This window comes from Notamacropus eugenii, chromosome 4, assembly GCF_028372415.1.
Source record: "Notamacropus eugenii isolate mMacEug1 chromosome 4, mMacEug1.pri_v2, whole genome shotgun sequence".
NCBI lineage: Eukaryota > Metazoa > Chordata > Mammalia > Diprotodontia > Macropodidae > Notamacropus > Notamacropus eugenii.
The window spans coordinates 148,520,102-148,546,688 of NC_092875.1; the positions used below are offsets into that span (position 1 = coordinate 148,520,102).

The 26,587-nt window shown below is 37.8% G+C and overlaps 1 pseudogene; it reads left to right on the forward strand.

The window, feature by feature from the left end:
- The first annotated feature begins 7,453 nt into the window (after positions 1–7,453).
- Positions 7,454–20,119, forward strand: LOC140502358 (polyadenylate-binding protein 4 pseudogene; annotated as a pseudogene).
- Positions 20,120–26,587: the final 6,468 nt, after the last annotated feature.

Here is a 26,587-nt window from a genome sequence, read left to right on the forward strand (position 1 = left end):
TGACCAGATAGTCATCAGGATGACTGCAGATGACCCAGGATGAGGCAGTTGGGGTTAAGTGACTTGCCCAAGGTCACACAACTAGTGAGTGTCAAGTGTCTGAGGTGAGATTTGAACTCAAGTCCTCCTGACTGCTGTACTGGTGCTCTATCCACTGCACCACCTAGCTGCCCATAAGGAATATAGTCAAGAATCAAAAAGGAAGGGAAAAGTCTTCAACCAAATAGCTGTCACAAAGCCCATGCACTAAAGGCTCACAGAATTTACTCAAGAGAAGACTCCTAATTTAACCTACTCCAAACCCTTACACACAGCAGTTTCTCAATTAATATGTGATTAATAGCATGCTTTTCCCCACTTTCAATATATACTCCAAAGAGTTTAATGACAAAAAAGGACCCCACTCAGTCACCGGTACTCAACACATTCTCAACTCAGTTGCCTCTCCTTTCTTACTGGAGAGCTGTAGAGTGGAACACTAAACTTTTCCCTGTAGGGAAGGCTTAAATCTGAACTTCCCAGGTAACTGTCCACTTTCCATCAGCAGCTCTGGAGAGGGGGTACCAGGAGTACCTGGTGCTAGGGCATGATGTCCTGGCTATATATAGATATAGCCTGTATGCCTATATTTAGATGCAGATATATAGATATAGTTAGATAGATAAATGTGCTAAGGGTGGAGCCAAGATGGCAGAGTAAAAGTAAGGACTTGGTCTGTGCCCCAAATGCCTCCAAATACCTGTAAAAAAAAATGACTCCAAACCAATTCTAGAGTTGCAGAACCCACAAAATGATAGAATAAAACAAGTCTCCAGCCCAAGACGGCCTAGAAGTTCAGCTGGAAGGGTCTATTGCACCAGGCTGAGAACAGAGCAGAGTTCAACATGGGCCACATCAGCATAGATGGGGGACTGAAACACTGGCAACTGTAGCAGTTTCCAGAATATTCAACCCACAAATGCCAAAGACAGCAGTAGGAAAACTCTACGAGACCTGGGTGAGAGAGGAGAGGGGTCAGGCCCCACCCTCAGGGTTGCAGTAGTTGCGGCTGTGGCAGTGGCAGCCACTGCAGCTGCTTCCAGAGCTCCTGGCCCACAGACAGTATGCGGATAGAGGTCTAATCAGAGGACAATTGCAGGGATTTCTTTTTTGGTGCTGAGGCAGGATTCTCTTGCTTTGCCCTGCTTGGATCTGGGTCACAGTCCTGAGTGGTGGTCCTAGGGTGAGGAGGAGCCCTGGTGTGGTGGAGCTTGTGATGCAGTGGAGAGGGAATTCTCCTCACAGTTCCAAGGCAGAAAAGAGTGCTTGTGGTCACTCACATACTAGAGCACAGGCCAGGAGAGGAGTAAACACCTCTCCTTTGATCATACCATCTTGGAAGAACTGAAATTTTACAGGCCCCTAGAAGCATCTTTGAAAACAGCTGCACAAAACCCCTCAAGTTTGAGACAGGAAAATGTGAACACTAGAAGCAGAGTTATATGTTAATAAAGAGTTAGAAAGTCACGTATTTGACAGGGAAAATGAGCAAACAGCATAAAAAACTCAGATTATAGAATCTTACTTTGGTGACAAAGAAGATCAAAATATACAATGAGAAGAAGACAAAGCTCCTACATCCAAAGCCTCCAAAACAAATAAATGGTCACAGGTCATGGAAGTGCTCAAAAAGGATTTTGAAAATCAAGTAAGAGAAGTAGAGGAAAAATTGGGAGGAGAAATGAGGGTGATACAAGAAAATCATGAAAAATGAGTCAATGGTTTCCTAAAGGAGACCCAAAAAAATATTGTAATAGAAAGGGAAATCTATTTTAACTAATTACATGAATAAAATTCATTGAGGGAAACCCATTGCTTGACCACTTCCCCACTCTACAGCCTCCTTCTAGCTTCTGGAGGGATCTTTGCTTTCCTTCCCCTTGCCTTCTACCCCTACCCCTACCACCAGCCTCTGCTAACAGCTGAAATACAAAACAAAGCAGGGTTAATAGCTGCTAATATGTTTTTATATAACACTAGAATAAACAGAGGCAAAGTAATGGATAGAAATCTAAAGGCAGGAAAAGGAAGTCCTTGTGGGTATACAACAACTTGGAGCAGCTGCTTCAGGAACTGGAGTTTTCCTGTATTAGTTCCTTCAGCTCACAGGAAAGAACAGGAACATAAATTCTGGAGGAGTGCTACATTTAAAAGTTGCATCTTCTTCTCAATCCAGTCATGTCAGGAAAAATTTGTCTTTAGGCCTGCAAAAGTCATCTCACCCAACCCAAGTCTCACTGTCCACAGGTCACTCTCAATCTCCTTCCTCCTCAGTTATATTGTAAACCAGAGTGGCTGCCACTGGGCTAGCAAATGCCACTTCTTTTGGAGTCTTTGAAGAGGAGGATGGAGAAAGATAAATTCAAAGTCAAGTGCTTACAAAGTCCACATGGTTTCTAGATAGAGGTATGCACCAACTTCACTCCTGGGTGGTGGCTCCCTCCTCTTCCTTTTGGTATCTGTCTCCCAGAACTCCCCATGAACAATCCTGGAAGCTTCCACACGATTCTTGACCTCAGTGGCCAATCAAATCCTGTAGAAGTATGAACATGTCTAAGGCTAAACCCTGACTTAAATCTAAATTCTGGCATAGGGTTGTAGTGAAATGCATGCAGAAGAATAATGCGTAATAAACTTAGAAATGTGGGTCAGAGCTACACTGTGGAGAGCTTTAGTGACAAAAAGAGGAGTTTGCATTTTATCCTAGAAATAATAAGGGACTTGTAGTGAATTTTTAAATATAGGAGCAACATGGCTAGACATATATTTTAGGAATATAACTTTGTCAAGAGTGTGAAGAAAGAAAAAGTGATATGATTTCTAGCAAAACATTCATTTAAATTAAATTTCATAACAAGACAATTTCCCACAGGACTTATACGTAAAGGGATTTCTCTGACATTGCCCAGTCAGAGTTCAAGAGTTCAAGTTCAAGAATATCTCCTAAGCATAACTCTGCTTCTGATATTGTCTTGTCTTGTGTAAAAGGTTACACATTCTGTACCTGAGATTTGGAGGCACTTTAATATAATTAGCTACCAGGCTTTCTATAGTATATTTTCATTGCTAGAGTATATTTTGAAGCTAGTGTCTTCAAAGAGAAATACTAGTACTACAAAGGTTTAAGTGGGAAAAAAGGCCAAGTTAACACGTGAAGGAACAAAGTATTACAAGAATATACCAAGTGCACTGTTTGCAATGGACCTGCAAATAGATGTGTATGTTTTAGAAACTGTTGAAATATCATGCGTAGGGACAAGGACTTTAAAAGATCTTCTGAAAGATTACAAACTGTTTCATATGCAAACCAAGAACTCAGTGTCAATGAAACTGATGTTAAGCTAGTGCTTAGGGGAGAAATGGATAGGGGGAAAATGTGACCAACATAAACATTCAAAGGAAAATTCAGAATAAATGTTTATAATGTTTTAATGGATGTAGTTCCTTGACTCTAAAATAAATTTAAAACACAGTCATCTTCCTATGGATATTCCTGAACCTAGATATTTAGAACCCTGTTGTATCAGTCATTTCCATTGTGCCCTACTCTCTGTGACCCCGTTAGAGGTTTTCTTGGTAAAGATATTGCACTGGTTTGCGATTACCTTCTCCAGTGCATTTTACAGATGAGGAAGTTGAGGCAAACAGGGTTAAGTGACTTGCCCAAGCTAGTAAGTATCTGAGGCTGGATTTGAACTTAGGAAACCTAACATATAGCAATAGAAAGGAAATCTCATTCAAAATAACTGAAAAATGCATAAAATATTCAGTAGTCAATCTACTAAAGCACACTCCATAGTTGAATACGTTCCTTTATAAGTAGCTCCCTGTAGAAATAAAGAAACTGTAGAAATATTCGATGATCATGGCTGAGCCATGTCAGTATAATAAAAATGACAATAATACTAAAGTTAATTAATATATTTATGCTATATCAGACTATCAAAGAGATACTTTACAAAACTCAATAAAATAATAACAAAATTCAGTTAGAAGAATAAGAGATCTAGAATATCAAGGAAAATAATGAAAACAAGGTAGGAATGAAGAGGAACAGGACTTGCACATCTCAAACTGTATTATAAAACAGCAGTCATTAAAGCCATTTGGCACTGATTGAAAAATAGAAAAATAGATCAATGGAACAGACTAGACAAAGGAGAATCAGAAATCAGAAATAATAGAATTCACTAAGCCAGAGTTTAACAAATCCTAAAAAAAAAAATTACTCACAAAGTCTTAATTTCATAAGATCTGCTAGAAAATCTGGAAAGCAGCCTGGCAGAAATTAGGCTTAGAGCAACACCTTATATTATATTCCAGAAAAAATTCTAAATGAATATATCACCTAATTATTAAAGATCATACCATAAAAAATTAAAGGAGAAGAAGTTCACACACCCCTGGCAGGTATGGACAGGAATGTATTCTTTCTTCCAAAAAATTATATATATTTTTTCAATAAGCAAAAGTCTGTCTTCTTACCCTCTCCCCCAGTTCCTTCTTCCCCTAAAGAGAACTGAGGAAAAACAAAATTCTTGTTACAAAGATTCAAAACAAATTTCCATATTGCCCATGTCATCTTGCTCTGAGATTTCACCTCTCTTTCAGGAGGTAGTAGCATGTTTTACCTATCAAGAGGAGATAGAATTAATCCTCTGGAAGATTTCTTGGAGGCAGTTGGTGGTGCGGTTAGTAGCATGCTAGTCTTGGAGTCTGGAGGACCTGAGTTCAAATTTAGCCTCAGATACTTACTACTTGTGTAACCCTAGGCAAGTCACTTGTACTCTATCAGCCTCAGTTTTCTCAACTGGCTAAAAATAATAGCCTTTATCTCCTAGGGTGGTTATGAGGATTAAAGGAGATAATATTTATAAAATCACTTATCATAATGTGGTACCTAGTAGGTGCTGTATAAATATGTATTCCTTTCCTTTCCACTGCCCACTAAAATAATGGTTGTTCATTATACTAATAAAGAGTTCCTAATTCTTTCAAAGTTGTTTGTCTATAACTTATTGTTGTCTTTGCATAAAGTGTTCTCTTGCCTTTGTTCATTTCACTCTATATCGGTTTATATAAGTCTTCCTAGATTTCTCCAGAACAACTTCTTTCATCATTTCTTATAGCACAATAGCATTTAATCTCATGTATATAGTATAACTTGTCCAACTATTGTTCAACTGAAGAGTACTTCCTTAGAGTTTATATTTTGTTACCTCAAAAAGAGCTATAAATATTTTCATACATCCTTAAGGTTTCTTGACTTAGGACCAATTCCTCCTTTAATTATACCTCCCTCTAATTCTTCTTCTCCCTCTTCCCCTTTCCCTCCTCTTTTCCTGTTGAGTGAAATGCATTTTTGTACCAACTGTATATATTTGTGTATATTCCTCCCTGTTTTGACAAGTTCAGATGAAAATGAGGTTCAAGTTTCAACTACTCCTATCATCCTCTCCCTCTTATTTGTACATATGTGTACTTGTACACACTGATTGTATGACATAATTTTCCCTAATTTATTTTTCCTTCTCTACTCTTCCAGTGAATTCCTCTTCCCTTTTCTTTCTATTCTTATTTTAAGATAATCAAGATGTAACAGAACTACTCCCATATCATCTGTCTTATTAGAATCCCCCGATGATAATAGGGTTCTGATAGGAGACATATATCATCTCCTCATATTAGAATGTAATTAATTTTCCTTGGTAGTTCTTTATCATTGTTCATGTATGTTTATTCTTTTTATTCTCTCAACTCCAGAGTTAGAATTTTAGTTTCTGCACAGCTCTGGTCTCTTCATCAGGAATGCTTCAAAGTCCTCTATTTCATTAAAGATCATTTTTTGCCTCTGTAGCATTATATTCAGTTTGGCTGGGTTAGTAATTCTTTGCTGAAAGTTTCAATTTTTTGCATCTGGAATATGTTATTTTGAGCTCTACACTTCATAATAGTGGTGACTATTAAATCATGTGTGATCCTGACTATGGCTCCTCAGTACTCTTAGTCTCTCTTTCTGGCAGCTTGCAGAATTTTTTTCTTTGACCTGGAAGCCCTGAATCATGGCTCTAATATTACTGGGACTTTTCATTTAGAGTTTCTTTCAGGAGATGATTGGTGGGTTGGTGGGGGTTTCTTAACCAAATAAGAGATAAGGGCATTTTAAAAAATATAATTAATTGTTTTGATTACATAAAATTGAAAAACTTCTACATACACATACACACACACAGCATTTAGGATAAAGAAGAGAAATGGTGGAATGGAAAAAATTCTGTTTCAAATTTTTCAGCTAAAGGCTTGATATCCAAGATATATAGTCAAATCACAAATATGTAAGACTAAAATCCATTCGCTGTTAGATAATGATCAAGGAATATGAATAAATAGTTCTCATATGAAGAATTACAAACAATTAACAGCTAGATGATAGCATGACCCAAATCACTAAAAGGAAAAAAAATTCAAATTAAAAAACTCTCTGGTTTTACCTCAAACCCAGAAGATTTACAGATGATTAAAAAAGAGGGAATAGTCAATGTTGGAAGGGTTGTGGGAACACACACTAGTGCCTTATTGGTGAAGGTATAAATCAACTCAAGCATTTTGAAAAGTAAATTGGGAGTTACGCCAACGAAGTGACTAAACTGTCTAATACCCCTTGACCAAAGATTCCACTATTAGACACCATACCCCTAAAGAGATCATTGATAAAAAGAAAATCATCATATATATTAAAATATTTATAGCAACAATTGTTATGGTAGCAAAATAGGGGAGGAGAACAAGCATTTTTTGAAGCACCTAATATGTACCAGGCGTTGTGCTAAGTCCTTTGCAAATGTTACCTCATCTGATCCTCACAACAGCCCTGTGAGGGAGATGCTTTTATTATCTCTGTCTTATAGTTTAGGAAAGTGAGGCAAACAGTAGTTGAATCACACAGCTATCAATTATTTCACATTGGACTTGGACTCAGGTCTTTCTAAGGTTAGCACTCTATCCACCATGCCATCCTGCTGCCTCTAAAATACTAGAAACAAAGTAGGTACCCATTGATTGTCAGAGTAGTCATGTCAGTCATGCCAACTCTTCATGACCCCATTTTGGAGTTTTCCCAGCAATAGAGTGGTTGGCCATTTCCTTCTCCAACTCATTTTACAAAAGAGAAACTGGCTCAAACAGGGTTCAGTGACTTGCCCAGGCTCACAATAAGTGTCTGAGGCCAGATTTGAATTCAGGAAGATGAGTCTTCCTGGTTCAAAACTCAGTGCTCTATCTACTATGCCACCTTTCTGCCCACCCCTTAGCTGGGGAGTGGTTAAAGAAATTGTGGTATGTAATGGAAACTTACCGTGTGGTAAGAAACAACAAATATGAATATAGGAAAGCATGGAAAAACTTGTATAAAGCGATGAACGCTGAAGTAAGCAGAACCAGGAAAGCAAGGCATATGCAGTAACTACAGCAATGTAAGTGGAAAGTAAGTCACACTAGTCAACAAGAATTTTATTAAGTGGCAGGTTCTATGCAAAGTGCTGTTAATTCCCCCCACCACCACCAACTCCCAAAAAGGGGCAGAAGGTAGTCCTAGCTTTCAAGGATCTCACAGTCTAAAGGAAAAGGTAACATGTGAATAACTATGTACGAACAAATACAGAATAAACCAGAAATTATTAACAGAGGGAAGCCACTAGCATTAAGGGGGACCAGGAAAAGTTCTCAAGGTGAGATTTGCTTGGGTCTTGAAAGAATCCAGGGAAACTAGCAAGTGGAGAATTTTAGATATCTGGGGCAGCCAGTGAAAATACCCAGAATAGGGAGATGGAGTGTCTCATAGGAGGAAGAGCAAGGAAGCTAGTGTCATTGAATAGCAGAGTAAATGGGAGTGGGGAAGGTTTCAGAAAACTGCAAAAGTAGTAGGGAGGCAAATTTTTAAGGGCTTTGAATGCCAAACAGAGTATTTTATATTTGATCTTGAAGGTGATAGGGAGCCACTGAAGTGTACTAAATGGGCAGGTGACATGGTCAGACCTGCCCTTTAGATCAATTTGACAGCTGAGTGGAGTCCAAGAATAGCCACAAAACAATAAAAAATAAATGTTGTGAAATTACTTTCTTTTTCTTTAAAAAAATTATTTTTTATATTGGATGGCTCTGGGGCAGCAGGATAGAAGAGAGGAGGAGGAGAACTTCAGGAGGAAATTTAGGTGATGTAAACACAAAAAATGTCAATAAAAATTTATTTTAAAAAACTTAAGACATAATATGTTATATATTTTTAAAAGTTACCTGCTTTATTCTTCTCTTTTTTGTGTGTGTGGGTGGGGAAACTAGTCTGAGAGAGGTTAATTGAGTTGCCCAAGCTCACACATACTCTATTGGAGAGTCAGGATCCGAACCAGGTCTTCTAACTCCAAAGTCAGTATTCATTCCATTGGACTATGCCTTTTCCACATAGACATTCATTTTCCTAACTTTGTTGTGAAACAACAAAAATGCAGCAACCAAATGCTAATTCAGGATTTCAAAAATGGAACTGAGAATTCATAATGAGATGAAGCAGTGAAGCAATGAATCGAAAAAACATGAGATAAAAGGAAAGCTGAATCATAGAAGGAAAAATTATTGGCATTCTGCCAAACAAATTGAAAACAATTACTTGTTATAACTGTTTTAACACATTGGAATAATGTTTTTTAAAACATTGCAAACTACATAATTTTTAGGACAAAATTTAAATGAACTATTATACTAGAATCTAAGTTTCTACTACTAAGTTTCAAACTTATTTGGCCTACCGCCCCATTTTCTTTTTTTTTTAACTTTATTTATTTATTTTAAGTTTTCAACATGCACTTCCACAAAATTTTGAGCTCCAGATTTTCTCCCTATCTCTCCCTTCCACCCCAAAAACGCTATGCATTCTGATTGTACCTTCCACCAATGTGCACTCCCTTCTAACACCCCTTCCTTCCCTTATCCCCATATTCTCTCTTGTCATGTAGGGCAAGATAAATTCCTGTACCCCATAACCTGTATTTCTCATTTCCCAGTTGTTCACAAAAATAAGTCTCAACATTTGTTCCTAAAACTTTGAGTTCCAACGTCTCTTCCTTCCTCCCTCACCCACCCATCCCCACTAAGAAGGTAAGCAATTCAATATAGGCTATATATGTGTAGCTTTGCAAATGATTTCCATAATAGTCATGTTGTATAAGACTAACTATATTTCCCTCCATCCTATTCTGCCCCCCATTTATTCTATTCTCTTTGGACCTTGTCCCTCCCCAAGAGTATTTACTTCTAATTGCTCCCTCCTCCCATTTGCCCTCCCTTCCATCATCCCCCTGACCCTGCTTATCCCCTTCTCCCCTACCTTCCTAGAGTGTAAGATAAATTTCAATACCAAATTGAGTGTGCATGTTATTCCTTCCACGACTCAGATATGATGAGAGTAAGCTTCACTTTTCCCCTCTCACCTCCCTCCTTTTCCCCTCCATTGGAAAAGCTTTTTCTTGCCTCTTCTATGAGAGATAATTGGCCCCATTCCATTTCTCCCTTTCTCCTCCCAATATATTCCTCTCTCACCCTTTAATTTTATTTTTTAGATATCATCCCTTCCTATTCAAATCACCCTGTGCTCTCTGTCTCTCTCTCTCTTTCTCTATGCGTGTGTGTGTGTGTGTGTGTGTGTGTGTGTGTGTGTATAATCCCTCCAACTATCCAGATACTGAAAAAAGTTTCAAGAGTTACAAATATTATCTTTCCATGTAGGAATGTAAACAGTTCAACTTTAGTGAGTCCCTTGTGATTTCTCTTTCTTGCTTACCTTTTCATGTTTCTCTTGATTCTTGTGTTTGAAAATCACATTTTCTATTCAGGTCTTATATTTTCATCAAGAACACTTGAAAGTCCTCTATTTCATTGAATGACCATTTTTTCCCCTGAAGTATTATACTCAGTTTTCCTGGGTAGGTGATTCTTTGTTTTAATCCTAGTTCCTTTGATTTCTGGAATATCATATTCCAAGCCCTTTGATCCCTTAATGTAGAAGTTGCTAGATCTTGTGTTATCCTGATTGTATTTCCACAATACTCCAATTGTTCCTTTCTAGCTGCTTGCAATATTTTCTCCTTGATCTTAGAAGTCTGGAATTTGGCTACAATAGCCCTAGGAGTTTCTCTTTTTGGATCTCTTTCAGGAGGTCATCGGTGGATTCTTTCAATATTTATTTTGCCCTCTGGTTCTAGAATATCAGGGCAGTTTTCCTTGATAATTTCATGAAAGATGATGTCTAGGCTCTTTTTTGATCGTGGCTTTCAGGTAGACTTACATTGTCTCTCCTGGATCTATTTTCCAGGTCAGTTGTTTTTCCAATGAGATATTTCACATTATCTTCCATTTTTTCATTCTTTTGGTTTTGTTTTGTAATTTCTTGGTTTCTCATAAAGTCATTAGCTTCCATCTGTTCCATTCTAATTTTTAAAGGACTGTTTTCTTCAGTGAGCTTTTGAACCTCCTTTTCCATTTGACTAATTCTGCTTTTTAAAGCATTCTTCTCCTCATTGGCATTTTGGACCTCTTGCCAATTGAATTAGCCTATTTTTAAAGGTGTTATTTTCTTCAGCATTTTTTTGGGTCTCCTTTAGCAAGCTGTTGATTCGCTTTTCATGATATTCTTGCATCACTCTCATTGCTCTTCCCAATTTTTCCTCCACCTCTCTTACTTGATTTTCAAAATACTTTCTGAGCTCTTCCATGTCCTGGGACCATTGCATATTTATTTTGGAGGTTTTGGATGCAGAAGCCTTGACTTTTATGTCTTCCCCTGATGGTAAATTTGTTCTTCCTCATCTGAAAGGATGGGAGAGAATATCTGTTCACCAAGAAAGTAACCTTCTATGGTCTTATTTTTTTTCCCTTTTTTGGGCATTTTCCCAACCAGTTACTTGACTTTTGGGTCCTTTGTCAAGAGTAGGGTATACTCTGGGGACCTGTAAATTCTCAGTTCCTCCAAGGTGGCACAATCAAGGGAGAGGAGTTTACTGAGATTCATATCAGCTGCTCAATACCTCCAGAGGTTTTAGGCGGGGGGCAGGGCTGCCACTCAGGTCTGAGGTCCAGATCAGTTGCTCAATTCCCCCAGGGGCTTTAAGCCAAGTGCTCCAACAATGGAGCCTGGCTGCTGCTGCCACTGCCACCTGGGCCTGGGACTAGGGGAGGACGCTGCTCCCTTGCACAGAAGTGAAAAAGCTCTCACTGATCTTTGAAGTGTCTTTGTTGCCTGTGGGTTGAGGGATCTGTGAGCCTCCACCGCTGCTAGGGATTCTGCCCCCAAGGCCTGCTCTGACCCTGCTTCTCCCGGCACTGGAAGGCCAAGGCTTGGCTGTGCTCCGCTCCATATCCAGTGCAACAGACTTTTCCCTTCGGCCTTCCAGGTCACCCTGAGCTGGAAATCTCCTCCACTTCATCATTCTGTGGCTTCGGCTGCACTAGAATTTGTTGAGAATCTTTCTTTACAGGTGTTTTATGGGCTGTGGGGGAAGAGCTAGAGTATATGCATCTTTCTACTCCACCACTTTGTTTCCTTGTTGGTTTTCTTTTGTTCTCTGCTGTGCACTTTTTACTTTATTTTTTCCCTTCCCCTGTTTCCCCATGCTAAAGAAATCTACAATTCAATGCAGATATACATACATATATACTTATAAACATATATATATATATATGCACACATACACACATATGTAAGATGGCACTATGCTTATTTCTTCCTATCATCTGTTTCTCTGAAAGTGGATATCACCTTCCTTCATAAGTTCAAGTCTTTCCATGTCTTTCTAAATCTAAATCAACCAACTCATCACTTCCTACACCACAGCAATATTTTAATCCAATCATATCCTATCTGAGAGATTGTCTATGGAAGTTTATCCCCAATTTTCTGGATTCCTTCCGTTCTTGGCTACAAAGTTTTTATTTATACAAGCAAATTTTAATTTAAAATAATCAAAATTATCATTTTATACTTTAACAATGCTCTTACCTTATAATATAGCTTAAGATCTGATACTGCTGAATCTACTTACTTTACATCTTTTTTCCTCTGGTTTCTTTGAAGTTTCTGACCTTTTGTTCCTTCAAATGAACTTTGTTATTATTTTTTCTCACTCAGTAAAATAGTTTTTATGATTTTAATTGGGATGACTGAATAAATAGATTAATTAGGTAAAATTGTTATTCTAAAATTTATATTGGCTTTACCTGCCTATGAACAATAAATATCCCTTCAGTTATTTAGAACTGAGTTTATTCATATAAAGTGTTTTATGTTTAAGTTCCTATAATTTCTGTGTCTGTTGGCAGGCATACACTCAGGTATTTTATGTATGTAGCTTTACATCCCTTTGGGCATAGTTCCAAATTGCTCTCCAGAGTGGTTGGATCAGTTCACAACTCTACCAACAGTACTTTAGAGGCCCTATTTTTCCATGTCCCCTACAACATTTGTCATTTTCCTTTTCTGTCATATTACCCAACCAGATAGGTGTGAGGTGGTACTGCAGAGTGTTCTGATTTGTACTTCTCTAATCAATAGTGATTTAGACCACTTTTTATATGTCTATAAATAGTTTTAATTTCTTCATCTGAAAGCTATATGTTCATAGAGAATGACTTGAATTCTTATAAATTTGATTCAGTTCTTTATATGTTTGTAAAATAAGGCATTTATCAGAGAAACTCATAAAAAATTTTCTCCCAGTTTCCCTGCTTTCCTTTTAATCTTGGCTGCATTGGTTTTGTTTGTGCAAAAAACTTTTCAATTTAATGTAATCAAAATTATCCATTTTACTTCTTATAATGCTCTCTATCTTTTGTTTGGTCATAAATTCTTCCCTTATCCATAGATTGGGAAAGTATTCCTTGTTCTCCTAATTTGCTTATTATATCATCCTTTATGACTAAATCATGCACCCATTGTGACCTTATCCCAATATATGCTGTGAGAGGTTGCATAATACCTAGTACCAGCCAAACTGCTTTCCAGTTTTACTAACAATTTTTGTCCAATAATGAGTTCTTGTCCCAGAAGCTTACATCTTTTCATTTATGAAAAATTAGATTACTATGGTCATTTACTACTATGTATTATGTATCTAATGTATTCCACTGATCCATCATTCTATTTCTTAGCCAATATGAGTGTGTGTGTTTGTCCTTCGTTGCCAAAGAAGACCATGCCATCAGAGAAATGATGACATGACTTGCACTTGACTTTGTTTTGAGTGAGGGAGGGCTGTGCAGGTCACCAGCCTCACTTCTCCTCCAGAGCCATCTGAATCCAATGACCAGATATTCATCAGGCTGACTGGTGATGACCCATGATGAGGCAATTGGGGTTAAGTGACTTGCCCAAGGTCACACAACTAGTGAGTGTCAAGTGTCTGAGGTGAGATTTGAACTCAGGTCCTCTTGACTCCTGCACTGGTGCTCTATCCACTGCACCACCTAGATGCCCCAAACAATATGAGATAGTTTTGGTGATTACCACTTTGTAATAGGTTTGAAATTTGATATGTCTAGGCCAGATTTCATATTTTCTTTCATTGATTACCTTGATATTCCTGACCTGTTGTTCTTCCAGGTGAATTTTGTTATTTTTTCTAGCTCTACTCATACTTTTTTATAAGTTTGATTAGTATGGCACTGTATAAATAAATTAATTTATGTAGAATTGTCATTTTTATTACATTGGTTCAGCCTACCCAGAAGTAATTAATATTTCTGTAATTGTTTAGATCTGATTTTGTGTGAAAAGTTTATTGTAATTGTTTTCATATAGTTTCTTAGTTTGTCTTGGCAGGTAGACTTCTTTCTATATTTTGCTGCTGGACTTCATTGGTAATATATAGAAATGCTGATGATTTATGTGGTTTATATCCTACAACTTTGCTGAAGTTGTTGATTATTTCAACTAGTTTTTTAGTTGATTCTCTAGGATTCTCTAAATATAGCATCATATCATCTGAAGAGAGTGATAGTTTTAAATGTTGGAGAAGATGTGGGAAAACTGGAACACTAATGCATTGTTGGTACAATTATGAACTGATCCAACCATTCTGGAAAGCAATTTGGAACTATGCCCAAAGGCATATAAAATTGTGCATAACAAGCAATAGCACCTCTGGGTCTGTATCCCAAAGAGATCATAAAAATGGGAAAAGGACCCACACACAGAAAAATATTTATAGCAATTCTTTTTGCGGTGGCCAAGAATTGGAAATTGAGGGGATGCCCACCAAATGGGGAATGGCTGAACAAATTGTGGTATATGAATGTAATGGAATATTATTGTGCTATAAGAAATGATGAGCAGGCAGACTTCAGAAAAACCTGAAAAGACTTATATGAACTGATGCTGAGTGAACTGAGCAGAATCATGAGAACAATGTACACAGTAACATCCACATTGTACACTGACTGACTTTGATAGACTTAGCTCTTCTCAGCAATGCAAGGACCTAAGAGAACTCCAAAAGACTCATGATGGAAAATGCTATCCACTTCCAGGGAAAGAACTTTGGAGTCTAAATGCAGATAGAAACATACGATTTGCTCTCCTTTTCTTATGTTGTTTTGTTTTGTTTCTTTTTTCTTGTGGTGCCTCCCATTAGTTCTAATTCTTCTTTATATCATGACTAATGTGAAAAGGGTACAAATATAAGTAGAGCCCATATCAGATTGCACGCTGTCTTGGGGAGGGGGGAGGAAAGAGAGAGGGAGAAAATTAAAACTCAAAAAATTTTATGAAAGAGAATGTTGAAAATTAAAAATAAATTAATCTTATATATATATATATGTATATATATAAAGAGAGAGAGAGTCTTCACTTACTGCTATAGCTACATTTCTAATGCTATTCTATAGCTAGCATTTCTATTATACTGAATAATAGTGGTGATAATGGGCATCCTTTTTTCACCCTGATCTTATTGAGAAGGCTTCTAGTTTTTCCCCATTACAGATAATGTTTGCTAATGGTTTTAGACAGATACTATGTGTCATTTTAAGGCAAGCTCCATTTATTCCTATGCTTTCTAGGAATGAGTGTCTTGTTTTGTCAAAAGATTTTCTGTGTCTATTGAGATAATCACATAATTTTTGCTGTTTTTGTTATTGACGGTCAATTATGTTGGTAGTTTTCCTAATATTGTGCCAGCTCTGCATACCTGGTATAAATTCCACCTAGATCTTAGTGATATATTGCTGAAATTTCCTTGCTAGCTTTTTAATTGAAATTTTTGCATCAATATTCATTAGGGAAATTAGTATATAGTTTTCTTTCTCTGTTTGGGCTCTTTTTCATTTATATAGCAGCACTATAGTTTTGTCACAAAAGGAATTTGGTCGAACTCCTTGTTGGCCCATTTTCCCAAATAATTGATATTGTATTGAAATTGTCTTTTAAATGTTTGGTAGAATTCATTTGTGAATCAATCTAGTACTGGAGTTTTTTCTTAAGGAGCTCACTGAAGGCTTGTTCAATTCTTTTTTCTAAGATAGGATTATTTAAATATTCAATTTCCTCTTTTGTTAATTTGGTCAGTTTATACTGTTTTAAAAATATTCATCCATTTCACTTAGACTGTCTGATTTATTGGCATATAGTTAATCAAAATAGCTCCTAATAATGCTTTAATTTCATCTTCATTGGTGGTAAAGTCACCATTTGCAGTTTTGATAGTGGTAATTTGAATGTTCTTTTTTTTAACCAAATTAACAATGATTTATTTACTTTATTGGGATTTTTCCCCATAAAACCAGCTCTTAGTTTTATTTATTAGTTCAATGATTTTCTTACTTCTATTAATTTTATTAATCTCTGCTTTGATCTTCAGGATTTCTAATTTGGCATTTAATTGGAACAGTTTATTTTTTCTTCTTCTAGTTTTTATTAGTTGCATGCCCAATTCATTGATCTTCTCTTTCTCCATTTTATTGCTGTAAGCATTTAGAGAGAAAATTTTCCTAAAGTATTGCTTTGGCTGCATCTCACAAATTTTGGTATGTTGTTTCCTTGTTATAATTCTCTTTAATGAAATTATTGCTTCTATGATTTATTCTTTGACCCACCCAGGGTTTAAGATTAGATTATTTAACATCTAATTAATTTTTAATTTATGTTTCTATGGTCCTTTATATTGAATTTATTTTTTTACTGCATTATGATGTGAAGAAGATGCATTTAATATTTCTGCTTTACTGCATTTGATTGTGAGGTTTTCATGCTTTAACACATTGTCAGTTTTTGTGAAGGTGTCATATACCACTGAGAGAATGGTATACTCTTTTCTATTTCCATTCAGTTTAAATTCTATTTATCTCCTTAACTTTTTTCTTGTTTTTTTTTTTTTTTTGGCTATATTTATTTTGTTCTGAGAGGGGAAATTTGAGGTCCCCTGCTAGTATGGTTTTCCTTCTATTTCCTCCTATAACTCATTTAACTTTTCCTTTAAGAATTTGGATGCTTTGCCATTCATTGCTTATATGTTTAGTACTGGTATTACTTCATTGTCTTTGGTACTATTTAGCAAAATGCAGCTTCTCTGCTTATCTCTTTTAATTAGATCTTTTTTGGGTTTTGTTTTGCCTGAGATTATGATTGCTACCCCTGCTTTTTTTTTCACTTCAATTGAAGCATAATAGATTCTTCTTCAGTCCCTTACCTTTACTCTGTGTTTCTCTCTGCTTCAAGTATGTTTCTTGTAAACAACATATTATAATATTCTTGTTTTTAATCCACTCTGTCATCCCCTTCTGTTTTATGGGTAACTTTGTCCCATTTACATTCACAGTTATGATTAATATGCATTTCCCTCCATCCTACTTTCTCCCCATGTTTATCCTTCTCTCTTTCTTTTTTTCTTTGTTCCTCTTTTGTTTTGCTTCTGACTACCATTTCTACCAATTTATTCTTCCTTTTATCAGTACTACTCAAGTACCACTCTCTCTTTTCTCCCCTGCCTCTGCTTCTCCTTCCCTGGTGGATAAGATAGATTTCAGCACTCAACTAAGTTTGTTTGTTATTTCCTCTTTGAGCCAATTCCAATGAGAGTAAGGTTCAAGCACTACCCACACTATTCCCCTTGTCTATAAAAGCTCTTTTGTCCTCTTTTATGTAAGATAATTCATTCCATTCTACCTCTCCCTTTCCTCTTCTCCCAGTTCATTCCTCTTTCTCATTCCTTAATTTTACTTTTTTGGATATCATTACATTGTAGTCAACTTACACTTGTGCTCTCTCTCTATGTATACTCCTCCTAAGTGTCCTAATAATGATATTCTTAGGAGTTACAATTATAATTTTTCCATAGGAATGTAAGCATTTTAACTTTATTGATTCTCTTAAGATTTCTTTTTCATGTTTACCTTTTTATCCTTTTCTTGAGTCTTGTATTTGAAAAACTAAATTTTCTAATCAGCTCTGGCCTTTTGATCAGGAATGCCTGAAGTCTTCTATTTCATTAAATATCCATTTGTTTTCCTTGAAGAATTATACTGTTTTACTGTGTAGGTGGTTTTTGATTATAATCCTAGCTCCTTTGCCCTTTGGGAATGTTATATTCTTACTCTTTTAATTTTTTAATGTGGAAGCTGCTAAATATTGTGTGGCTCCATGATATTTGAACAGTTTCTTTCTAGTGGCCTGCAACATTTTCTCTTTGATCTGGGGGCACTGAAAATTGGCTATAATATTCCTGGGAGCTTTTACTTTGGGATGTCTTTCAGGAGTTGATTGGTGGATTTTTTTTATTTCTATTTTACCTTCTGGTTCTAGGATATCAGGTGACCACCAGACGGGGCTGCCCCCTGCTTGGTCCTCTCTGAGGATGAGCCAGCCCAGCTTGGGGACTCACTGCAGCCTGAGGACGCCTTCCTGTGGGGAGCAGAGTGGAGCAGATGCCAGCCTGTGAGCAGCAGCTGTAGGGGCACACAGGGCCTCCTGTGACCCCCAGGACTGCCTCTGCATGCTTCCCCAAGGCCCTGCTGGGCTTGCACTGCCTCCTGCCCCTCATCTGTCGCTCAATTTTAGCCTTGGCCAAAATTTAAAAGTCTTGTCTTTTTTTCTCCTTACATGGGTTCCAGAAAGAGTTCCTCCTGGTGGGGCTCAGAGTATTGGGGGGTGGGGAATTGAACACTGGGGCCACCAGTTACCCTGTGGCCTCCCTGTATGTGGTTGACCTGCACTCTGATATCCCAGAAGCCACGCTGTACGAGAAGTTTAGCCTGGCCAGACTCATGCTCTTCGTCCAAGTCTGCAGGGACATGATCACCAGGCTCTCCCTGGACTATACATACTACGTCAACTTCCAGCAGCCAGCAGATGCTGAACGTACCCTGGATACCATGAACTTTGAGGTAATTAAAGGCAAAACCATTCATATCATGTGGTCTCAGTGGGATCCCTCATTGAGGAAATCAGGAGTTGGGAATGTTTTCATTAAAAACCTGGATAAATCCATAGACAACAAAGGCACTTTATGACATCTTTTCAGCATCTGGAAACATCTTGTCCTGCAAGGTGGTGTGTGATGAGAATGGTTCTAAAGACTACGCATTTGTGTACTTTGAGACCCAGGATGCTACCCATAGGGCCTTAGAGAAGATACATGGCATGCTTCTCGACCAAAAAGTGTTTGTTGGTAGATTCAAGTCAAGGAAAGAACAGGAAGCAGAACTGGGTGCCAAAGCTAAGGAATTCAACATTTATATCAAAAACTTTGGAGATGACATGGATGATGAAAGATTGAAGGAAATTTTCAGCAAATACGGTAAAACTCTGAGTGTAAAAGTGATGACTGACTCTAGTGGAAAATCCAAAGGTTTTGGTTTTGTGAGTTTTGAGAAACATGAGGATGCCAATGAGGCAGTTGAAGAAATGAATGGAAAAGACATCATTGGGAAAATGGTATTTGTAGGCTGAGCACAGAAGAAAGTTGAACTCTAGGATGAATTAAAATGGAAATTTGAACAGCTGAAACAGGACAGAATTAGCTGCTACCAGGGGGTGAATCTCTACATTAAGAACCTGGATGAAACCATTTGTGATTAAATATTAAGGAAGTAATTTTCTCCTTTTGGATCAGTTACCAGTGCCAAGGTGATACTTGAGGATGGGTAAAGTAAAAGGTTTGGCTTTGTCTGCTCTTCGCCTGATGAGGCTACCAAAGCAGTGACAGAAATGAATGGGCACATTGTGGGCTCCAAGCCTTTGTACATTGCACTCACACAAAGGAAAGAAGAGAGAAAAACCCACCTCACCAATCAGTATATGCAGTGTATTGCAGGAATGAGAGCCCTTCCTGCCAAAATGATCATTAACCAGTTTCAGTCAACTTCTGGAGGGTACTTCATGCCAGCAGTGCTGCAGGCACAGAATAGACCTCCTTATTATGCTCCCAATCAAATAGCCCAGATGAGACCTAATCCATAATGGCAACAAGGTGGAAGACCTCAGGGCTTCCAAGGAGTGCCAAACGCCATTTGCCAATCTGGGTCACATCTGACTCTTCACCACCTGACTCCAGCCAGTAATGCCCAGGCTTCCCAAGGTCTCCCTAGAATTCCTCAGTGAGTAGGGGTTCCCTGTGCTATGCAAAATTTATCCCCTAGACCCTCTGTAACTACCCCAGCACCTAGAGCTGTTCTTCCTTTCAAATATGCTGCAAATGTCTGAAGCCCCCATCCAGCTATCCCACCTGTGCAGACACCTCAGCCAGCAGTCCATGTGCAAGGCCAGGAGCCCCTGACCACTTCCATGCTGGGTGCAGCTCCTCCCCAGAAACAGAAGCAGATGCTGGGAGAGTGTTTGTTTCCATTGATTCAACCCATGCACAATAATTTAGCAGGGAAGATTACAGGTATGCTGCTAGAGACTGATAATTCAGAACTGCTGGACATGCTAGAGTCTCCAGAATCCCTTCGGTCAAAGGTGGAGGAAGCAGTTGCAGTGTTACAAGCTCACCATGCCAAGAAGGAAGTTGCTCAGAAGTTGACTGTGGTCAGTGCTACCTCTTAGCCCAGAAAAACTGGATACTCTGAAGAGAAATAACACCTTCATTAGATGCTCGTTCACTCAACATGTGGAGACTTCTTCAGTTACTACAGACTGAACAAGAGATGGCAGAAGAAACTGCTGCCATTCTGGAGGTTTTTTCTTTCGAAAAAATCAACTTGAAAGGTCAATTCTTAAAACCCTAAGAAGTTTTCCAGTGGTCAAAATGGGCAGGTTTCTTGTGTGTTGCCTGGACCCTGTTAATCTTTAATTTAATTTTATTTAATTTTTCTCTTCTAAAAAAACTTTTCTGACAGTATATTGGTTTTATTTGACGTATCCAATTTACAGAGTCTAGAAAAGTGTTTCTCAATAAAGAAGTAAAACCTTCATAAAGAAAAATAGCTGGTGGTTTTGCACAAGCCTCCCTCACTTAAATCCAATTCACTTGCATGTCATGACAACATCTTCCTGATATCCTGGTCCTCTTTGAGATCAAAGGACAAACAGCAACCTATATAAGTAGAAAAGCAGCTGCCCACTGGGGACTAAACTGGAACTGGCCAGTTGGCAACACAGTGGTCTTTTCTTCCTTCCTTCTTTCCTTCCTTCTTTCCCTTTCCTCTGTCCACATAGGATATCACAACCTTACTAGCAGGCACTCTGCCCAAAGGGAACGTAAATCTTAATCTTTGAAAATTTTTTAACCTCAAGTCACTCTTGCTTTCATTGATTTGCTAACAATATATCCCAGGCTAAGCCCTACCTGGTCCTTGTTTGGACCCAGATTGGCCCAGAAAGAATGTAAATAGTGATTATTTCTCTTTTGGCCAGAAACCCTGAGGGTCTTACTCTCCTGGATCTATTTTTTTTAAAGAGGCCATTCTTTGCATGTTTTCTTATTAAGCCTTAATCATTGAATGGGCTTTTTTTCAGTCAAACTGAGACCTTAGCTTGAAAAGGTCCCCAATGGATCCTGGGTCATCTCCAGTTGTCCTAATTTATATCTGGCCACTAGACCCACATGGCTCTGGAGAAGAAAGCTAGGTTGGTGATTTTGCATAGCCTCCTGTACTTCAATCCAGTTCACTTACATGTCATGCCATCACCTCCCTGATGTCACAGTCCTTTTCAAGAATGAAGGAAAAATAGCAAATATGATAGCTAGGCTTTTTTTTTATCTTTACTTTCAAGTAGTCTAATAATTCTTAAATTATCTCTCCTTAATCTATTTTCCAGATCAGTTGTTTTTCTAATGAGACGTTTCACATTTTCTTCTATTTTTTCAATCTTTTGATTTTGTTTTATTGTTTCTTGATGTCTTATGGAATCACTAGCTTCCATTTGTTTAATTCTTATTCTTAAGGAATTATTTTTTTCATTGAACTATTGCACCTCCTTTTCCATTTGGCCAATTTTTTAAAAAACTTTTAAAGAACTTTTTAAAAAGTTCTTTTCTTCAGTGAATTTTTGTATATCTTTTCCCATTTAGCCAATTTTGCTTTTTAAGGAGTTCTTCAATGGATTTTTGTTCCTCTTTTGCCATTTGGCCTATTTTGTCTTTTAAGGTGTTATTTTACTCAGTAATTTTTTGTACCTCCTTTACCAAGCTGCTGACTCTTAGTTCATGATTTTCTTGCATTACTCTCATTTCTTTTCCCAAATTTCCTTGTGGCATTTGGGGGAGGGAGGTGGCCTGAGACCACTTGACATTTTTTGTAGCTGTTTGACATTGTTGTCTTCTTTTGAGTTTGTGTTTTGATCTTCCCTGTTACCTGGTAACGTCCTATGGTCAGATTCTTTTTCTGTTGTTTGCTTATTTTTTCATCCTATTTTTGAGTTTTAACTTTATGTTAAAGTTGGACTCTTTTCCCAGGATGGAGGAGACATTGTCCCAAGCTTCAGGTTTTTTGTGTTGTTGTTCTCAGAGCTACCTGTAGGGAGACCTGTAAGTTTCCAAGGCGGTATGATCTAAGGGGAGGTCTGGTCACTGTTCTCCTGGTTTGTGCTCTTATCTGTGAGCAACCACAAGCACTCTTTTCTGCTCTAGAACTGTGATCCTGGTTTTCATTCTTGTTAACTTTCCTCATCACATTGAAACTGTTACTTAGGATTGCATATGGGCAATGTAACAGAGTCCTGCCCTCAGTGCCAGCAAATGGTCTCTTGTAATCTCCTTTAGACTAGTTGTCTGAGCCCCTAACCATCTGTGGGCTGAGAGTGTCAGGAACCACAACCATTGGTTCAGTTGCCCCGAAAGTCTGCTGCTGGCTTGTCAGGGCAGGGCTTCTGTTGCACTGTGCTCCACTCTTCCCGCAGTAAGACAGGCACTTCCTACCAATCTTCTAAGTTGTCTTGGGCTGGAAAAAATTATTTCACCCTGTCCTTTTACTGATTCTGCCACTGCAGAATTCATTCTGAGATGTTATTTTAATATTACTTCCTGGCCATCTTCTCACCATGCTGCCTATCCCTTTCAAACTCCCTATATGGTTATCTTCTCCAGTAAAATGTAATCATTTTAAGAGCAAGGACAAGGTCTTGCTTGTTTGTTACTGTATCTCCAAAATTTAGCAAAGTATCTGATACTTAATAAATGTAATAAGCAAGCATTTAACAAATGCCTTCTCTATAAATCTACCACCTATCTATATTATTTATCAGCTATCCATCCATCCATCCATCATCCATCTATCTATCTATCTATCTATCTATCTATCTATCTATCTGTCTGTCTGTCTGTCTGTCTGTCTGTCTGTCTGTCTATCTATTTATCTATCATCTATCTGTCTGGAATATAAACTCTTGGAGAGTAGAGACTTTTTTTAGTTTTTTGTATCCCTAACATAGTGTTTTACATGTAATACATAACTGTTGAATTAAATGGTAGAATTTTCAATTTGAGATTCTACTTCCCTTAACACACTCAGAATAAAGCTGGAAGATTCATCTGATTGTCATATACATATGCCAATAAAATGCAGAGACACTAATTGGTACATTTCCTGCCTCTCTTTTTTTCTTCCTTCTTTCCTTCTTTTTTTCTTTCTTTCTTCCTTCCCTCCTCTCTCTCCCTCTCTATCTCTCTCTCTCTGTCTCGCTCTCTGTGTGTGTGTCTCTCTCTCCTCTCATCTCTAATCTCATGATGATGCTGTTAACTCAAACTTTCACTGACACCACTTCCTTCAACCTCTGATTGGAATACTAGAAGATGAACTACCAAACTTCTCTCAATGTTTATTTTTAAAAGAGGTCAGAAACAACTTTTTGGCTCACTCCACTCTACATCTGCTGCTCTGCCTGGTCTCAAAACCATGGAATAAGATACCTACTGGTCTCCTCTCCTCCCCCTTTCCTCCCCACTTTTGTCTCCTCCCATTAGACTGTAAGCTACCTGAGGGCAAGGACTGCTTTTCTTTTGTGTCAGTGCCCCAACACATAGTAGGTGCTTAATATATGTTTATTGAATTGGATTGGTTTGGATTTCTTTCTTATCAACAAATCAACAAGCATTTATTAAGTGCTTACTATGTCCAGGCACTGTGCTGAGCACTGGGGATATAAAGTTAGTAAAACTAAACCAAAACAAAAGAAGACATTTCCTAGGAGCTCACAATCTAATGAGGGAAACAAAATGCAAACAGTTGTACGGACAAGATATATACAGGATAAATTGGGTGTAGCCTCAAAGGGAAAGCACTAAGATTAAAGAAGATTGGGCAAGGCTTCTTGCAGAAGATGGGACTTTAGCAGAAATTTTAAAAAAGCCAGGGAAGCCAGGATGCAGAGATGAAGAAATGACTGGAGTCAAAAGATGGAGTGTATTGTTTAATGAAAAGCAAGGAGGTTATTAACACTGGATAGTAGAGTATCTGGAGGGGAATAAGGTATCACAAGACTGGAGAGGTAGAAAATGGCCAGATTATGAAGAGATTTCTTTATATCCTGAATTTAACAAGCATCAGATAAAATAGGCATTCTCATATACATGTGTGTTCGTCCTTCATTGCCAAAGAAGACCATGCCATCAGAGAAATGATGACATGACTTGCACTTGACTTTGTTTTGAGTGAGGGAGGGCTGTACAGGTCACCAGCCTCACTTCTCCTCCAGAGCCATCTGAATCCAGTGACCAGATATTCATCAGGATGACTGGAGATGACCCAGGATGAGGCAGTTGGGGTTAAGTGACTTGCCTAAGGTCACACAACTAGTGAGTGTCCAGTGTCTGAGGTGAGATTTGAACTCAGGTCCTTCTGGCTCCTGCACTGGTGTTCTGTCCACTGTACCACCTAGCTGCCCCTTTTATATACATAGAACAACAAAAAAGACTGTATCTGAAATAACAAATTTCTCTTATGTATAGCCTGCTTTTCTTTTTTAAGTATATAATAAATTCAGCATGAAACTTTTAAAGCTACCCAGCTTATCTATGATTCTTTCTGACTTTCTTTCTGTTATTTTCTGTTTTTTTAAAAAAATAAAAACAAAAACAAACTATCTTTTTTTCCCCACTATCCTATCTTTACCTCTTCTTTCCCCATCAGCTTTCCCCTCTCTCACACATCCCCTAAAATCTCACATTATTGCTATAGGTCCTCATCAGAATCTAACAGTTTAGAAGAGAGAAAGAAAAGTGTTGAAGAGATAGAAATGGAAAGTCTGCTAGTCCAATCTAGAATTTGTCACAGTTTCATAGTTAGTTAATATAAGATGTACAATTTTTTGTATGTACAAAAAATGTACAATTTTAACTCATATAGGAAAGGTACAAGACACTTATTCATATACGGAATTCATTGATGTGTGCAGAAAGGCAGGGTAAGACAACAACTGGATAGCCAGCCTTGGGGGCTTCACGTACTGCCCCTAACACATACTGACTGTGTAACCCTGGGCAATTAACTGCTTAATGTCCCAGTTAATTCTCCAAGACTATAAATTGCTGAAGAGTTGACAATGTGAAATGATAGGAGTTTCCTCACCAGCAACTCCCTAAAACACTAAAGTCATAGATCCACAGAATACACACACACACACACACACACACACACACACACACACACACACACACCCCATGCATATTCCACCTCCCTGTTACTAGCTAGTTTCCCTTCTTGGTCTCGCTCAGGGAAATGTTGCTGCAGATGTAACTGCTCCCAGGAAGTCCACTCTATCTAAAGACAGTCATACCTGCAGAAGGCTCTAGCAGGAGCAATGCTGTTTTATGATTTGGTAGACAAAAGGAACTGAATCCTCTTACAAATGCATGAGTCTTAGGGTAGGCAGACCTCTAGTACATTTGGTAGTAGTCATAAAAATGTCAGCCAAGAACTGAACACAGAGAATTGGTAGAATTCCTTTGGTGTCAGAGGCTGTACTCAGGGAAATTCATTAGTCACTCAGTGGTCTTTACTACTTTTCCTCTCTCTTCACTATGGGGGAAGGGACCTAGTTTAACCAACTTGCATCAGAGGGGAAGGAAGGTGAGTTTCTAGCATTCATATCTTCAGAGACAGGACTTCTCATTAAAGGGATGAGAATTTAACCTAACAATGCTTGTAATAACATCCTTATTTGTTGATTTTATCAATAACAATATCTACCAGCTATGTAGAGCTTTAAGGATTTCAAAGCGCTTTATAGAAATTACCTCCATTTATCCTCAGAACAGTCTTATGAGGTAGATGCTATTTTTTCAGATATGAAAACCAAAACTGAGAGATGTTAAGTCACTCACACAGGGTTACATAGCTAATAAGTATCTGAAGCAGGATTCAAACTCAAGTCGCTCTGACTCCATTTCTAGCATTCTACTTTACTACCTAGTTGCCACTTTTTCAGGATTCTGCCTTTTAATCCTTGCTGACAGATAAGTCTTTCCTCTGAAGGTCTTAGCAAGTTCATGGCTCCCTGCTTTTGGTGGGGAATTCAAAGATTCCTGTTAGATTTCTATGGGCCATAGAAACTGTTATTTCCTGAACTTTTTACTAATGATTGTAGCTATCATCCTTCAATACAGCATGCTTCTAACACCTATTTTCATTTGAAGGTGACTGAGTCCTCAAAGACTCTTATGGTAAGACCATAAGAGACCATGAGTATTATGGAGTTTGAAAGACTTTAGATTCAGACCAGTGAGATTTTAATCTGAGAACCATTCTGATTAAATTAAAAAAACAGCTACACATCAGAATATTGGTTGTATACTGGTAAAGAATGCTTTCTTTTATGACACAGAGGGATAATAAGCATGTAGTAAACACTTATTGATCAATTGTGATTTACATCATTAAAGAGAGTATCTATGCCAATTAAATCACGGAGCACTTTAAATATTGAAGTATGGCAGCCACTTCAAATGGTAAACAGATGCACAGGTTTCACAAATGACTCAAAGGTATGTAAATTTTGGATCAATTGTCTAGTCAAATTTTCTATTATGATATAGTAGTAAAATAGCATTGTAAAAGAAGAAAATACTCATACGTT